Genomic DNA, 18,415 nt, shown 5'->3' with positions numbered 1-18,415 from the left:
TGCAATCGCCCAGTAAGAATAGCTACATTTCAAGTTTTAGTTATCGATTAATGAATTATTGGGCGGTTTGGTGCCTTGGACCAGACCGAGGACCTTAAGATTTTGCATGAACCGAGCACTGGCAGCCAGGTAACACGAGAAATTGTGTAAAGTGTTAATATGTAGTAAAAACCTAAGAAAATCTCCCGTTTCCGTCATTTACTATCGAATCGACATAACGCCAGATCGTCACAGTGGTCGCTTTTCTCTCTGAAACGGTTACATTTATCGTCTGCAAGCCCTTGTCGCGTGATGCAGTAAGCAAACACAGTACAAGCAGCACACTAGAACACAGAATAAGAATCTACGTTGATGCAATCGGCCAGTAAGAAGAGCTACATTTCAAGTTTTAGTTATCGATTAATGAATTATTGGGCGGTTTGGTGCCTTGGACCAGACCGAGGACCTTAAGATTTTGCATGAACCGAGGACTGGCAGCCAGGTAACACGAGAAATTGTGTAAAGTGTTAATATGTAGTAAAAACCTAAGAAAATCTCCCGTTTCCGTCATTTACTATCGAATCGACATAACGCCAGATCGTCACATTGGTCGCTTTTCTCTCTGAAACGGTTACATTTATCGTCTGCAAGCCCTTGCGCGTGATGCGGTATGCAGAGTCACTACAAGCGGCATAGTAGAACACTGAAGAAGCATCTAAGTTTATGCAATCGGCCAGTAAGAAGAGCTACATTTCAAGTTTTAGTTATCGATTAATGAATTATTGGGCGGTTTGGTGCCTTGGACCAGACCGAGGTCCTTAAGATTTTGCATGAACCGAGGACTGGCAGCCAGGTAACACGAGAAATTGTGTAAAGTGTTAATATGTAGTAAAAACCTAAGAAAATCTCCCGTTTCCGTCATTTACTATCGAATCGACATAACGCCAGATCGTCACAGTGGTCGCTTTTCTCTCTGAAACGGTTACATTTATCGTCTGCAAGCCCTTGTCGCGTGATGCGGTATGCAGAGTCACTACAAGCGGCATAGTAGAACACTGAAGAAGCATCTAAGTTTATGCAATCGCCCAGTAAGAAGAGCTACATTTCAAGTTTTAGTTATCGATTAATGAATTATTGGGCGGTTTGGTGCCTTGGACCAGACCGAGGACATTAAGATTTTGCATGAACCGAGGACTGGCAGCCAGGTAACACGAGAAATTGTGTAAAGTGTTAATATGTAGTAAAAACCTAAGAAAATCTCCCGTTTCCGTCATTTACTATCGAATCGACATACCGCCAGATCGTCACAGTGGTCGCTTTTCTCTCTGAAACGGTTACATTTATCGTCTGCAAGCCCTTGTCGCGTGATGCGGTATGCAGAGTCACTACAAGCGGCATAGTAGAACACTGAAGAAGCATCTAAGTTTATGCAATCGCCCAGTAAGAAGAGCTACATTTCAAGTTTTAGTTATCGATTAATGAATTATTGGGCGGTTTGGTGCCTTGGACCAGACCGAGGACCTTAAGATTTTGCATGAACCGAGGACTGGCCGCCAGGTAACACGAGAAATTGTGTAAAGTGTTAATATGTAGTAAAAACCTAAGAAAATCTCCCGTTTCCGTCATTTACTATCGAATCGACATAACGCCAGATCGTCACAGTGGTCGCTTTTCTCTCTGAAACGGTTACATTTATCGTCTGCAAGCCCTTGTCGCGTGATGCAGTAAGCAAACACAGTACAAGCAGCACACTAGAACACAGAATAAGAATCTACGTTGATGCAATCGGCCAGTAAGAAGAGCTACATTTCAAGTTTTAGTTATCGATTAATGAATTATTGGGAAGTTTGGTGCCTTGGACCAGACCGAGGACCTTAAGATTTTGCATGAACCGAGGACTGGCAGCCACGTAACACGAGAAATTGTGTAAAGTGTTAATATGTAGTAAAAACCTAAGAAAATCTCCCGTTTCCGTCATTTACTATCGAATCGACATAACGCAAGATCGTCACAGTGCTCGCTTTTCTCTCTGAAACGGTTACATTTATCGTCTGCAAGCCCTTGTCGCGTGATGCGGTATGCAGACACAGTACTAGCAGCACACTAGAACACAGAATAAGAATCTACGTTGATGCAATCGGCCAGTAAGAAGAGCTACATTTCAAGTTTTAGTTATCGATTAATGAATTATTGGGCGGTTTTGTGCCTTGGACCAGACCGAGGACCTTAAGATTTTGCATGAACCGAGGACTGGCAGCCACGTAACACGAGAAATTAAGTAAAGTGTTAATATAAAGTAAAAACCTAAGAAAATCTCCCGTTTCCGTCATTTACTCTCGAATCGACATAACGCCAGATCGTCACATTGGTCGCTTTTCTCTCTGAAACGGTTACATTTATCGTCTGCAAGCCCTTGTCGCGTGATGCGGTATGCAGAGTCACTACAAGCGGCATAGTTGAACACTGAAGAAGCATCTAAGTTTATGCAATCGCCCAGTAAGAAGAGCTACAATTCAAGTTATAGTTATCGATTAATGAATTATTGGGCGGTTTGGTGCCTTGGACCAGACCGAGGACCTTAAGATTTTGCATGAACCGAGGACTGGCAGCCAGGTAACACGAGAAATTGTGTAAAGTGTTAATATGTAGTAAAAACCTAAGAAAATCTCCCGTTTCCGTCATTTACTATCGAATCGACATAACGCCAGATCGTCACAGTGGTCGCTTTTCTCTCTGAAACGGTTACATTTATCGTCTGCAAGCCCTTGTCGCGTGATGCGGTATGCAGAGTCACTACAAGCGGCATAGTAGAACACTGAAGAAGCATCTAAGTTTATGCAATCGCCTAGTAAGAAGAGCTACATTTCAAGTTTTAGTTATCGATTAATAAATTATTTGGCGGTTTGGTGCCTTGGACCAGACCGAGGACCTTAAGATTTTGCATGAACCGAGGACTGGCAGCCAGGTAACACGAGAAATTGTGTAAAGTGTTAATATGTAGTAAAAACCTAAGAAAATCTCCCGTTTCCGTCATTTACTATCGAATCGACATAACGCCAGATCGTCACAGTGGTCGCTTTTCTCTCTGAAACGGTTACATTTATCGTCTGCAAGCCCTTGTCGCGTGATGCGGTATGCAGAGCCACTACAAGCAGCATAGTAGAACACTGAAGAAGCATCTAAGTTAATGCAATCGCCCAGTAAGAAGAGCTACATTTCAAGTTTTAGTTATCGATTAATGAATTATTGGGCGGTTTGGTGCATTGGACCAGACCGAGGACCTTAAGATTTTGCGTGAACCGAGGACTGGCAGCCAGGTAACACGAGAAATTGTGTAAAGTGTTAATATGTAGTAAAAACCTAAGAAAATCTCCCGTTTCCGTCATTTACTATCGAATCGACATAACGTCAGATCGTCACAGTGGTCGCTTTTCTCTCTGAAACGGTTACATTTATCGTCTGCAAGCCCTTGTCGCGTGATGCGGTATGCAGACACAGTACAAGCAGCACAATAGAACACAGAATAAGAATCTACGTTGATGCAATCGGCCAGGAAGAAGAGCTACATTTCAAGTTTTAGTTATCGATTAATGAATTATTGGGCGGTTTGGTGCCTTGGACCAGACCGAGGACCTTAAGATTTTGCATGAACCGAGGACTGGCAGCCAGGTAACACGAGAAATTGTGTAAAGTGTTAATATGTAGTAAAAACCCAAGAAAATCTCCCGTTTCCGTCATTTACTATCGAATCGACATAACGCCAGATCGTCACAGTGGTCGTTTTTCTCTCTGAAACGGTTACATTTATCGTCTGCAAGCCCTTGTCGCGTGATGCGGTATGCAGAGTCACTACAAGCGGCATAGTAGAACACTGAAGAAGCATCTAAGTTTATGCAATCGCCCAGTAAGAAGAGCTACATTTCAAGTTTTAGTTATCGATTAATGAATTATTGGGCGGTTTGGTGCCTTGGACCAGACCGAGGACCTTAAGATTTTGCATGAACCGAGGACTGGCAGCCAGGTAACACGAGAAATTGTGTAAAGTGTTAATATGTAGTAAAAACTAAGAAAATCTCCCGTTTCCGTCATTTACTATCGAATCGACATAACGCCAGATCGTCACATTGGTCGCTTTTCTCTCTGAAACGGTTACATTTATCGTCTGCAAGCCCTTGTTGCGTGATGCGGTATGCAGACACAGTACAAGCAGCACACTAGAACACAGAATAAGAATCTTCGTTGATGCAATCGTCCTGTAAGAAGAGCTACATTTCAAGTTTTAGTTATCGATTAATGAATTATTGGGCGGTTTGGTGCCTTGGACCAGACCGAGGACCTTAAGATTTTGCATGAACCGAGGACTGGCAGCCAGGTAACACGAGAAATTGTGTAAAGTGTTAATATGTAGTAAAAACCTAAGAAATTCTCCCGTTTCCGTCATTTACTATCGAATCGACATAACGCCAGATCGTTACAGTGGTCGCTTTTCTCTCTGAAACGGTTACATTTATCGTCTGCAAGCCCTTGTCGCGGTATGCGGTATGCAGAGTCACTACAAGCGGCATAGTAGAACACTGAAGAAGCATCTAAGTTTATGCAATCGCCCAGTAAGAAGAGCTACATTTCAAGTTTTAGTTATCGATTAATGAATTATTGGGCGGTTTGGTGCCTTGGACCAGACCGAGGACCTTAAGATTTTGCATGAACCGAGGACTGGCAGCCAGGTAACACGAGAAATTGTGTAAAGTGTTAATATGTAGTAAAAACCTAAGAAAATCTCCCGTTTCCGTCATTTACTATCGAATCGACATAACGCCAGATCGTCACAGTGGTCGCTTTTCTCTCTGAAACGGTTACATTTATCGTCTGCAAGCCCTTGTCGCGTGATGCGGTATGCAGAGTCACTACAAGCGGCATAGTAGAACACTGAAGAAGCATCTAAGTTTATGCAATCGCCCAGTAAGACGAGCTACATTTCAAGTTTTAGTTATCGATTAATGAATTATTGGGCGGTTTGGTGCCTTGGACCAGACCGAGGACCTTAAGATTTTGCATGAACCGAGGACTGGCAGCCAGGTAACACGAGAAATTGTGTAAAGTGTTAATATGTAGTAAAAACCTAAGAAAATCTCCCGTTTCCGTCATTTACTATCGAATCGACATAACGCCAGATCGTCACATTGGTCGCTTTTCTCTCTGAAACGGTTACATTTATCGTCTGCAAGCCCTTGTTGCGTGATGCGGTATGCAGACACAGTACAAGCAGCACACTAGAACACTGAAGAAGCATCTAAGTTTATGCAATCGCCCAGTAAGAAGAGCTGCACTTCAAGTTTTAGTTATCGATTAATGAATTATTGGGCGGTTTGGTGCCTTGGACCAGACCGAGGACCTTAAGATTTTGCATGAACCGAGGACTGGCAGCCAGGTAACACGAGAAATTGTGTAAAGTGTTAATATGTAGTAAAAACCTAAGAAATTCTCCCGTTTCCGTCATTTACTATCGAATCGACATAACGCCAGATCGTCACAGTGGTCGCTTTTCTCTCTGAAACGGTTACATTTATCGTCTGCAAGCCCTTGTTGCGTGATGCGGTATGCAGACACAGTACAAGCAGCACACTAGAACACAGAATAAGAATCTTCGTTGATGCAATCGTCCTGTAAGAAGAGCTACATTTCAAGTTTTAGTTATCGATTAATGAATTATTGGGCGGTTTGGTGCCTTGGACCAGACCGAGGACCTTAAGATTTTGCATGAACCGAGGACTGGCAGCCAGGTAACACGAGAAATTGTGTAAAGTGTTAATATGTAGTAAAAACCTAAGAAAATCTCCCGTTTCCGTCATTTACTATCGAATCGACATAACGCCAGATCGTCACAGTGGTCGCTTTTCTCTCTGAAACGGTTACATTTATCGTCTGCAAGCCCTTGTCGCGTGATGCGGTATGCAGAGTCACTACAAGCGGCATAGTAGAACACTGAAGAAGCATCTAAGTTTATGCAATCGCCCAGTAAGACGAGCTACATTTCAAGTTTTAGTTATCGATTAATGAATTATTGGGCGGTTTGGTGCCTTGGACCAGACCGAGGACCTTAAGATTTTGCATGAACCGAGGACTGGCAGCCAGGTAACACGAGAAATTGTGTAAAGTGTTAATATGTAGTAAAAACCTAAGAAAATCTCCCGTTTCCGTCATTTACTATCGAATCGACATAACGCCAGATCGTCACAGTGGTCGCTTTTCTCTCTGAAACGGTTACATTTATCGTCTGCAAGCCCTTGTCGCGTGATGTGACATCGAAATAAGTGTCCAAGGAATAGAAAAGCAACTGGAATCACTCAACAGAGGAAAGTCCACTGGACCTGACGGGATACCAATTCGATTCTACACAGAGTACGCGAAAGAACTTGCCCCCCTTCTAACAGCCGTGTACCGCAAGTCTCTAGAGGAACGGAAGGTTCCAAATGATTGGAAAAGAGCATAGGTAGTCCCAGTCTTCAAGAAGGGTCGTCGAGCAGATGCGCAAAACTATAGACCTATATCTCTGACGTCGATCTGTTGTAGAAATTTAGAACATGTTTTTTGCTCGAATATCATGTCGTTTTTGGAAACTCAAAATCTACTATGTAGGAATCAACATGGATTCCGGAAACAGCGATCGTGTGAGACCCAACTCGCTTTATTTGTTCATGAGACCCAGAAAATATTAGATACAGGCTCCCAGGTAGATGCTATTTTTCTTGACTTCCGGAAGGCGTTCGATACAGTTCCGCACTGTCGCCTGATAAACAAAGTAGGAGCCTACGGAATATCAGACCAGCTGTGTGGCTGGATTGAAGAGTTTTTAGCAAACAGAACGCAGCATGTTGTTATCAACGGAGAGACGTCTACAGATGTTAAAGTAACCTCTGGTGTGCCACAGGGGAGTGTTATGGGACCATTGCTTTTCACAATATATATAAATGACCTAGTAGATAGTGTCGGAAGTTCCATGCGGCTTTTCGCGGATGATGCTGTAGTATACAGAGAAGTTGCAGCATTAGAAAATTGTAGCGAAATGCAGGAAGATCTGCAGCGGATAGGCACTTGGTGCAGGGAGTGGCAACTGACCCTTAACATAGACAAATGTAATGTATTCCGAATACATAGAAAGAAGGATCCTTTATTGTATGATTATATGATAGCGGAACAAACACTGGTAGCAGTTACTTCTGTAAAATATCTGGGAGTATGCGTGTGGAACGATTTGAAGTGGAATGATCATATAAAATTAATTGTTGGTAAGGCGGGTACCAGGTTGAGACTCATTGGGAGAGTCCTTAGAAAATGTAGTCCATCAACAAAGGAGGTGGCTTACAAAACACTCGTTCGACCTATACTTGAGTATTGCTCATCAGTGTGGGATCCGTACCAGATCGGGTTGACGGAGGAGATAGAGAAGATTCAAAGAAGAGCGGCGCGTTTCGTCACAGGGTTATTTGGTAACCGTGATAGCGTTACGGAGATGTTTAACAAACTCAAGTGGCGGACTCTGCAAGAGAGGCGCTCTGCTTCGCGGTGTAGCTTGCTCGCCAGGTTTCGAGAGGGTGCGTTTCTGGATGAGGTATCGAATATATTGCTTCCCCCTACTTATACCTCCCGAGGAGATCACAAATGTAAAATTAGAGAGATTAGAGCGCGCACAGAGGCTTTCAGACAGTCGTTCTTCCCGCGAACCATACGCGACTGGAACAGGAAAGGGAGGTAATGACAGTGGCACGTAAAGTGCCCTCCGCCACACACCATTGGGTGGCTTGCGGAGTATAAATGTAGATGTAGATGTAGATGTAGATGCGGTATGCAGACACAGTACAAGCAGCACACTAGAACACAGAATAAGAATCTACGTTGATGCAATCGGCCAGTAAGAAGAGCTACATTTCAAGTTTTAGTTATCGATTAATGAATTATTGGGCGGTTTGGTGCCTTGGACCAGACCGAGGACCTTAAGATTTTGCATGAACCGAGGACTGGCAGCCAGGTAACACGAGAAATTGTGTAAAGTGTTAATATGTACTAAAAACCTAAGAAAATCTCCCGTTTCCGTCATTTACTATCGAATCGACATAACGCCAGATCGTCACATTGGTCGCTTTTCTCTCTGAAACGGTTACATTTATCGTCTGCAAGCCCTTGTCGCGTGATGCGGTATGCAGAGTCACTACAAGCGGCATAGTAGAACACTGAAGAAGCATCTAAGTTTATGCAATCGCCCAGTAAGAAGAGCTACATTTCAAGTTTTAGTTATCGATTAATGAATTATTGGGCGGTTTGGTGCCTTGGACCAGACCGAGGACCTTAAGATTTTGCATGAACCGAGGACTGGCAGCCAGGTAACACGAGAAATTGTGTAAAGTGTTAATATGTAGTAAAAACCTAAGAAAATCTCCCGTTTCCGTCATTTACTATCGAATCGACATAACGCCAGATCGTCACAGTGGTCGCTTTTCTCTCTGAAACGGTTACTTTTATCGTCTGCAAGCCCTTGTCGCGTGATGCGGTATGCAGACACAGTACAAGCAGCACACTAGAACACAGAATAAGAATCTACGTTGATGCAATCGGCCAGTAAGAAGAGCTACATTTCAAGTTTTAGTTATCGATTAATGAATTATTGGGCGGTTTGGTGCCTTGGACCAGACCGAGGACCTTAAGATTTTGCATGAACCGAGGACTGGCAGCCAGGTAACACGAGAAATTGTGTAAAGTGTTAATATGTAGTAAAGACCTAAGAAAATCTCCCGTTTCCGTCATTTACTATCGAATCGACATAACGCCAGATCGTCACAGTGGTCGCTTTTCTCTCTGAAACGGTTACATTTATCGTCTGCAAGCCCTTGTCGCGTGATGCGGTATGCAGAGTCACTACAAGCGGCATAGTAGAACACTGAAGAAGCATCTAAGTTTATGCAATCGCCCAGTAAGAAGAGCTACATTTCAAGTTTTTGTTATCGATTAATGAATTTTTGGGCGGTTTGGTGCCTTGGACCAGACCGAGGACCTTAAGATTTGGCATGAACCGAGGACTGGCAGCCAGGTAACACGAGAAATTGTGTAAAGTGTTAATATGTAGTAAAAACCTAAGAAAATCTCCCGTTTCCGTCATTTACTATCGAATCGACATAACGCCAGATCGTCACAGTGGTCGCTTTTCTCTCTGAAACGGTTACATTTATCACCTGCAGGCCCTCGTCGCGTGATGCGGTATGCAGACACAGTACAAGCAGCACACTAGAGCACAGAATAAGAATCTACGTTGATGCAATCGGCCAGTAAGAAGAGCTACATTTCAAGTTTTAGTTATCGATTAATGAATTATTGGGCGGTTTGGTGCCTTGGACCAGACCGAGGACCTTAAGATTTTGCATGAACCGAGGACTGGCAGCCAGGTAACACGAGAAATTGTGTAAAGTGTTAATATGTAGTAAAAACCTAAGAAAATCTCCCGTTTCCGTCATTTACTATCGAATCGACATAACGCCAGATCGTCACATTGGTAGCTTTTCTCTCTGAAACGGTTACATTTATCGTCTGCAAGCCCTTGTCGCGTGATGCGGTATGCAGAGTCACTACAAGCGGCATAGTAGAACACTGAAGAAGCATCTAAGTTTATGCAATCGCCCAGTAAGAAGAGCTACATTTCAAGTTTTAGTTATCGATTAATGAATTATTGGGCGGTTTGGTGCCTTGGACCAGACCTAGGACCTTAAGAATATCATGAACCGAGGACTGGCAGCCAGGTAACACGAGAAATTGTGTAAAGTGTTAATATGTACTAAAAACCTAAGAAAATCTCCCGTTTCCGTCATTTACTATCGAATCGACATAACGCCAGATCGTCACAGTGGTCGCTTTTCTCTCTGAAACGGTTACATTTATCGTCTGCATCCCCTTGTCACGTGATGCGGTATGCAGCCACAGTACAAGCAGCACACTAGAACACAGAATAAGAATCTACGTTGATGCAATCGGCCAGTAAGAAGAGCTACATTTCAAGTTTTAGTTATCGATTAATGAATTATTGGGCGGTTTGGTGCCTTGGACCAGACCGAGGACCTTAAGATTTTGCATGAACCGAGGACTGGCAGCCAGGTAACACGAGAAATTGTGTAAAGTGTTAATATGTAGTAAAAACCTAAGAAAATCTCCCGTTTCCGTCATTTACTATCGAATCGACATAACGCCAGATCGTCACAGTGGTCGCTTTTCTCTCTGAAACGGTTACATTTATCGTCTGCAAGCCCTTGTCGCGTGATGCGGTATGCAGAGTCACTACAAGCGGCATAGTAGAACAGTGAAGAAGCATCTAAGTTTATGCAATCGCCCAGTAAGAAGAGCTGCAGTTCAAGTTTTAGTTATCGATTAATGAATTATTGGGCGGTTTGGTGCCTTGGACCACACCGAGGACCTTAAGATTTTGCATGAACCGAGGACTGGCAGCCAGGTAACACGAGAAATTGTGTAAAGTGTTAATATGTAGTAAAAACCTAAGAAAATCTCCCGTTTCCGTCATTTACTATCGAATCGACATAACGCCAGATCGTCACAGTGGTCGCTTTTCTCTCTGAAACGGTTACAATTATCGTCTGCAAGCCCTTGTCGCGTGATGCGGTATGCAGACACAGTACAAGCAGCACACTAGAACACAGAATAAGAATCTACGTTGATGCAATCGGCCAGTAAGAAGAGCTACATTTCAAGTTTTAGTTATCGATTAATGAATTATTGGGCGGTTTGGTGCCTTGGACCAGACCGAGGACCTTAAGATTTTGCATGAACCGAGGACTGGCAGCCAGGTAACACGAGAAATTGTGTAAAGTGTTAATATGTAGTAAAAACCTAAGAAAATCTCCCGTTTCCGTCATTTACTATCGAATCGACATAACGCCAGATCGTCATAGTGGTCGCTTTTCTCTCTGAAACGGTTACATTTATCGTCTGCAAGCCCTTGTCGCGTGATGTGACATCGAAATAAGTGTCCAAGGAATAGAAAAGCAACTGGAATCACTCAACAGAGGAAAGTCCACTGGACCTGACGGGATACCAATTCGATTCTACACAGAGTACGCGAAAGAACTTGCCCCCCTTCTAACAGCCGTGTACCGCAAGTCTCTAGAGGAACGGAAGGTTCCAAATGATTGGAAAAGAGCATAGGTAGTCCCAGTCTTCAAGAAGGGTCGTCGAGCAGATGCGCAAAACTATAGACCTATATCTCTGACGTCGATCTGTTGTAGAAATTTAGAACATGTTTTTTGCTCGAATATCATGTCGTTTTTGGAAACTCAAAATCTACTATGTAGGAATCAACATGGATTCCGGAAACAGCGATCGTGTGAGACCCAACTCGCTTTATTTGTTCATGAGACCCAGAAAATATTAGATACAGGCTCCCAGGTAGATGCTATTTTTCTTGACTTCCGGAAGGCGTTCGATACAGTTCCGCACTGTCGCCTGATAAACAAAGTAGGAGCCTACGGAATATCAGACCAGCTGTGTGGCTGGATTGAAGAGTTTTTAGCAAACAGAACGCAGCATGTTGTTATCAACGGAGAGACGTCTACAGATGTTAAAGTAACCTCTGGTGTGCCACAGGGGAGTGTTATGGGACCATTGCTTTTCACAATATATATAAATGACCTAGTAGATAGTGTCGGAAGTTCCATGCGGCTTTTCGCGGATGATGCTGTAGTATACAGAGAAGTTGCAGCATTAGAAAATTGTAGCGAAATGCAGGAAGATCTGCAGCGGATAGGCACTTGGTGCAGGGAGTGGCAACTGACCCTTAACATAGACAAATGTAATGTATTCCGAATACATAGAAAGAAGGATCCTTTATTGTATGATTATATGATAGCGGAACAAACACTGGTAGCAGTTACTTCTGTAAAATATCTGGGAGTATGCGTGCGGAACGATTTGAAGTGGAATGATCATATAAAATTAATTGTTGGTAAGGCGGGTACCAGGTTGAGACTCATTGGGAGAGTCCTTAGAAAATGTAGTCCATCAACAAAGGAGGTGGCTTACAAAACACTCGTTCGACCTATACTTGAGTATTGCTCATCAGTGTGGGATCCGTACCAGATCGGGTTGACGGAGGAGATAGAGAAGATTCAAAGAAGAGCGGCGCGTTTCGTCACAGGGTTATTTGGTAACCGTGATAGCGTTACGGAGATGTTTAACAAACTCAAGTGGCGGACTCTGCAAGAGAGGCGCTCTGCTTCGCGGTGTAGCTTGCTCGCCAGGTTTCGAGAGGGTGCGTTTCTGGATGAGGTATCGAATATATTGCTTCCCCCTACTTATACCTCCCGAGGAGATCACAAATGTAAAATTAGAGAGATTAGAGCGCGCACAGAGGCTTTCAGACAGTCGTTCTTCCCGCGAACCATACGCGACTGGAACAGGAAAGGGAGGTAATGACAGTGGCACGTAAAGTGCCCTCCGCCACACACCATTGGGTGGCTTGCGGAGTATAAATGTAGATGTAGATGTAGATGTAGATGCGGTATGCAGACACAGTACAAGCAGCACACTAGAACACAGAATAAGAATCTACGTTGATGCAATCGGCCAGTAAGAAGAGCTACATTTCAAGTTTTAGTTATCGATTAATGAATTATTGGGCGGTTTGGTGCCTTGGACCAGACCGAGGACCTTAAGATTTTGCATGAACCGAGGACTGGCAGCCAGGTAACACGAGAAATTGTGTAAAGTGTTAATATGTACTAAAAACCTAAGAAAATCTCCCGTTTCCGTCATTTACTATCGAATCGACATAACGCCAGATCGTCACATTGGTCGCTTTTCTCTCTGAAACGGTTACATTTATCGTCTGCAAGCCCTTGTCGCGTGATGCGGTATGCAGAGTCACTACAAGCGGCATAGTAGAACACTGAAGAAGCATCTAAGTTTATGCAATCGCCCAGTAAGAAGAGCTACATTTCAAGTTTTAGTTATCGATTAATGAATTATTGGGCGGTTTGGTGCCTTGGACCAGACCGAGGACCTTAAGATTTTGCATGAACCGAGGACTGGCAGCCAGGTAACACGAGAAATTGTGTAAAGTGTTAATATGTAGTAAAAACCTAAGAAAATCTCCCGTTTCCGTCATTTACTATCGAATCGACATAACGCCAGATCGTCACAGTGGTCGCTTTTCTCGCTGAAACGGTTACTTTTATCGTCTGCAAGCCCTTGTCGCGTGATGCGGTATGCAGACACAGTACAAGCAGCACACTAGAACACAGAATAAGAATCTACGTTGATGCAATCGGCCAGTAAGAAGAGCTACATTTCAAGTTTTAGTTATCGATTAATGAATTATTGGGCGGTTTGGTGCCTTGGACCAGACCGAGGACCTTAAGATTTTGCATGAACCGAGGACTGGCAGCCAGGTAACACGAGAAATTGTGTAAAGTGTTAATATGTAGTAAAAACCTAAGAAAATCTCCCGTTTCCGTCATTTACTATCGAATCGACATAACGCCAGATCGTCACAGTGGTCGCTTTTCTCTCTGAAACGGTTACATTTATCGTCTGCAAGCCCTTGTCGCGTGATGCGGTATGCAGAGTCACTACAAGCGGCATAGTAGAACACTGAAGAAGCATCTAAGTTTATGCAATCGCCCAGTAAGAAGAGCTACATTTCAAGTTTTTGTTATCGATTAATGAATTTTTGGGCGGTTTGGTGCCTTGGACCAGACCGAGGACCTTAAGATTTTGCATGAACCGAGGACTGGCAGCCAGGTAACACGAGAAATTGTGTAAAGTGTTAATATGTAGTAAAAACCTAAGAAAATCTCCCGTTTCCGTCATTTACTATCGAATCGACATAACGCCAGATCGTCACAGTGGTCGCTTTTCTCTCTGAAACGGTTACATTTATCACCTGCAGGCCCTCGTCGCGTGATGCGGTATGCAGACACAGTACAAGCAGCACACTAGAGCACAGAATAAGAATCTACGTTGATGCAATCGGCCAGTAAGAAGAGCTACATTTCAAGTTTTAGTTATCGATTAATGAATTATTGGGCGGTTTGGTGCCTTGGACCAGACCGAGGACCTTAAGATTTTGCATGAACCGAGGACTGGCAGCCAGGTAACACGAGAAATTGTGTAAAGTGTTAATATGTAGTAAAAACCTAAGAAAATCTCCCGTTTCCGTCATTTACTATCGAATCGACATAACGCCAGATCGTCACATTGGTAGCTTTTCTCTCTGAAACGGTTACATTTATCGTCTGCAAGCCCTTGTCGCGTGATGCGGTATGCAGAGTCACTACAAGCGGCATAGTAGAACACTGAAGAAGCATCTAAGTTTATGCAATCGCCCAGTAAGAAGAGCTACATTTCAAGTTTTAGTTATCGATTAATGAATTATTGGGCGGTTTGGTGCCTTGGACCAGACCTAGGACCTTAAGAATTTCATGAACCGAGGACTGGCAGCCAGGTAACACGAGAAATTGTGTAAAGTGTTAATATGTAGTAAAAACCTAAGAAAATCTCCCGTTTCCGTCATTTACTATCGAATCGACATAACGCCAGATCGTCACAGTGGTCGCTTTTCTCTCTGAAACGGTTACATTTATCGTCTGCAAGCCCTTGTCACGTGATGCGGTATGCAGACACAGTACAAGCAGCACACTAGAACACAGAATAAGAATCTACGTTGATGCAATCGGCCAGTAAGAAGAGCTACATTTCAAGTTTTAGTTATCGATTAATGAATTATTGGGCGGTTTGGTGCCTTGGACCAGACCGAGGACCTTAAGATTTTGCATGAACCGAGGACTGGCAGCCAGGTAACACGAGAAATTGTGTAAAGTGTTAATATGTAGTAAAAACCTAAGAAAATCTCCCGTTTCCGTCATTTACTATCGAATCGACATAACGCCAGATCGTCACAGTGGTCGCTTTTCTCTCTGAAACGGTTACATTTATCGTCTGCAAGCCCTTGTCGCGTGATGCGGTATGCAGAGTCACTACAAGCGGCATAGTAGAACACTGAAGAAGCATCTAAGTTTATGCAATCGCCCAGCAAGAAGAGCTGCAGTTCAAGTTTTAGTTATCGATTAATGAATTATTGGTACCGGTTTGGTGCCTTGGACCAGACCGAGGACCTTAAGATTTTGCATGAACCGAGGACTGGCAGCCAGGTAACACGAGAAATTGTGTAAAGTGTTAATATGTAGTAAAAACCTAAGAAAATCTCCCGTTTCCGTCATTTACTATCGAATCGACATAACGCCAGATCGTCACAGTGGTCGCTTTTCTCTCTGAAACGGTTACATTTATCGTCTGCAAGCCCTTGTCTCGTGATGCGGTATGCAGACACAGTACAAGCAGCACACTAGAACACAGAATAAGAATCTACGTTGATGCAATCGGCCAGTAAGAAGAGCTACATTTCAAGTTTTAGTTATCGATTAATGAATTATTGGGCGGTTTGGTGCCTTGGACCAGACCGAGGACCTTAAGATTTTGCATGAACCGAGGACTGGCAGCCAGGTAACACGAGAAATTGTGTAAAGTGTTAATATGTAGTAAAAACCTAAGAAAATCTCCCGTTTCCGTCATTTACTATCGAATCGACATAACGCCAGATCGTCACAGTGGTCGCTTTTCTCTCTGAAACGGTTACATTTATCGTCTGCAAGCCCTTGTCGCGTGATGCGGTATGCAGAGTCACTACAAGCGGCATAGTAGAACACTGAAGAAGCATCTAAGTTTATGCAATCGTACAGTAAGAAGAATTACATTTCAAGTTTTAGTTATCGATTAATGAATTATTGGGCGATTTGGTGCCTTGGACCAGACCGAGGACCTTAAGATTTTGCATGAACCGAGGACTGGCAGCCAGGTAACACGAGAAATTGTGTAAAGTGTTAATATGTAGTAAAAACCTAAGAAAATCTCCCGTTTCCGTCATTTACTATCGAATCGACATAACGCCAGATCGTCACAGTGGTCGCTTTTCTCTCTGAAACGGTTACATTTATCGTCTGCAAGCCCTTGTCGCGTGATGCGGTATGCAGACACAGAACAAGCAGCACACTAAAGCACAGAATAAGAATCTACGTTGATGCAATCGGCCAGTAAGAAGAGCTACATTTCAAGTTTTATATATCGATTAATGAATTATTGGGCGGTTTGGTGCCTTGGACCAGACCGAGGACCTTAAGATTTTGCATGAACCGAGGACTGGCAGCCACGTAACACGAGAAATTGTGTAAAGTGTTAATATGTAGTAAAAACCTAAGAAAATCTCCCGTTTCCGTCATTTACTATCGAATCGACATAACGCCAGATCGTCACAGTGGTCGCTTTTCTCTCTGAAACGGTTACATTTATCGTCTGCAAGCCCTTGTCGCGTGATGCGGTATGCAGAGTCACTACAAGCGGCATAGTAGAACACTGAAGAAGCATCTAAGTTTATGCAATCGCCCAGTAAGACGAGCTACATTTCAAGTTTTAGTTATCGATTAATGAATTATTGGGCGGTTTGGTGCCTTGGACCAGACCGAGGACCTTAAGATTTTGCATGAACCGAGGACTGGCAGCCAGGTAACACGAGAAATTGTGTAAAGTGTTAATATGTAGTAAAAACCTAAGAAAATCTCCCGTTTCCGTCATTTACTATCGAATCGACATAACGCCAGATCGTCACAGTGGTCGCTTTTCTCTCTGAAACGGTTACATTTATCGTCTGCAAGCCCTTGTCGCGTGATGCGGTATGCAGACACAGTACAAGCAGCACACTAGAACACAGAATAAGAATCTACGTTGATGCAATCGGCCAGTAAGAAGAGCTACATTTCAAGTTTTAGTTATCGATTAATGAATTATTGGGCGGTTTGGTGCCTTGGACCAGACCGAGGACCTTAAGATTTTGCATGAACCGAGGACTGGCAGCCAGGTAACACGAGAAATTGTGTAAAGTGTTAATATGTAGTAAAAACCTAAGAAAATCTCCCGTTTCCGTCATTTACTATCGAATCGACATAACGCCAGATCGTCACAGTGGTCGCTTTTCTCTCTGAAACGGTTACATTTATCGTCTGCAAGCCCTTGTCGCGTGATGCGGTATGCAGACACAGTACAAGCAGCACACTAGAACACAGAATAAGAATCTACGTTGATGCAATCGGCCAGTAAGAAGAGCTACATTTCAAGTTTTAGTTATCGATTAATGAATTATTGGGCGGTTTGGTGCCTTGGACCAGACCGAGGACCTTAAGATTTTGCATGAAACGAGGACTGGCAGCCAGGTAACACGAGAAATTGTGTAAAGTGTTAATATGTAGTAAAAACCTAAGAAAATCTCCCGTTTCCGTCATTTACTATCGAATCGACATAACGCCAGATCGTCACAGTGGTCGCTTTTCTCTCTGAAACGGTTACATTTATCGTCTGCAAGCCCTTGTCGCGTGATGCGGTATGCAGACACAGTACAAGCAGCACACTAGAACACAGAATAAGAATCTACGTTGATGCAATCGGCCAGGAAGAAGAGCTACATTTCAAGTTTTAGTTATCGATTAATGAATAATTGGGCGGTTTGGTGCCTTGGACCAGACCGAGGACCTTAAGATTTTGCATGAACCGAGGACTGGCAGCCAGGTAACACGAGAAATTGTGTAAAGTGTTAATATGTAGTAAAAACCTAAGAAAATCTCCCGTTTCCGTCATTTACTATCGAATCGACATAACGCCAGATCGTCACAGTGGTCGCTTTTCTCTCTGAAACGGTTACATTTATCGTCTGCAAGCCCTTGTCGCGTGATGCGGTATGCAGACACAGTGCAAGCAGCACACTAGAACACAGAATAAGAATCTACGTTGATGCAATCGGCCAGTAAGAAGAGCTACATTTCAAGTTTTAGTTATCGATTAATGAATTATTGGGCGGTTTGGTGCCTTGGACCAGACCGAGGACCTTAAGATTTTGCATGAACCGAGGACTGGCAGCCAGGTAACACGAGAAATTGTGGAAAGTGTTAATATGTAGTAAAAACCTAAGAAAATCTCCCGTTTCCTTCATTTACTATAGAATCGACATAACGCCAGATCGTCATAGTGGTCGCTTTTCTCTCTGAAACGGTTACATTTATCGTCTGCAAGCCCTTGTCGCGTGATGCGGTATGCAGACACAGTGCAAGCAGCACACTAGAACACAGAATAAGAATCTACGTTGATGCAATCGGCCAGTAAGAAGAGCTACATTTCAAGTTTTAGTTATCGATTAATGAATTATTGGGCGGTTTGGTGCCTTGGACCAGACCGAGGACCTTAAGATTTTGCATGAACCGAGGACTGGCAGCCAGGTAACACGAGAAATTGTGTAAAGTGTTAATATGTAGTAAAAACCTAAGAAAATCTCCCGTTTCCGTCA

This window comes from Schistocerca cancellata, chromosome 11 (genome assembly GCF_023864275.1).
Source record: "Schistocerca cancellata isolate TAMUIC-IGC-003103 chromosome 11, iqSchCanc2.1, whole genome shotgun sequence".
NCBI classification, from domain to species: Eukaryota; Metazoa; Arthropoda; class Insecta; order Orthoptera; family Acrididae; genus Schistocerca; species Schistocerca cancellata.
This window is presented reverse-complemented; position numbering follows the sequence as displayed.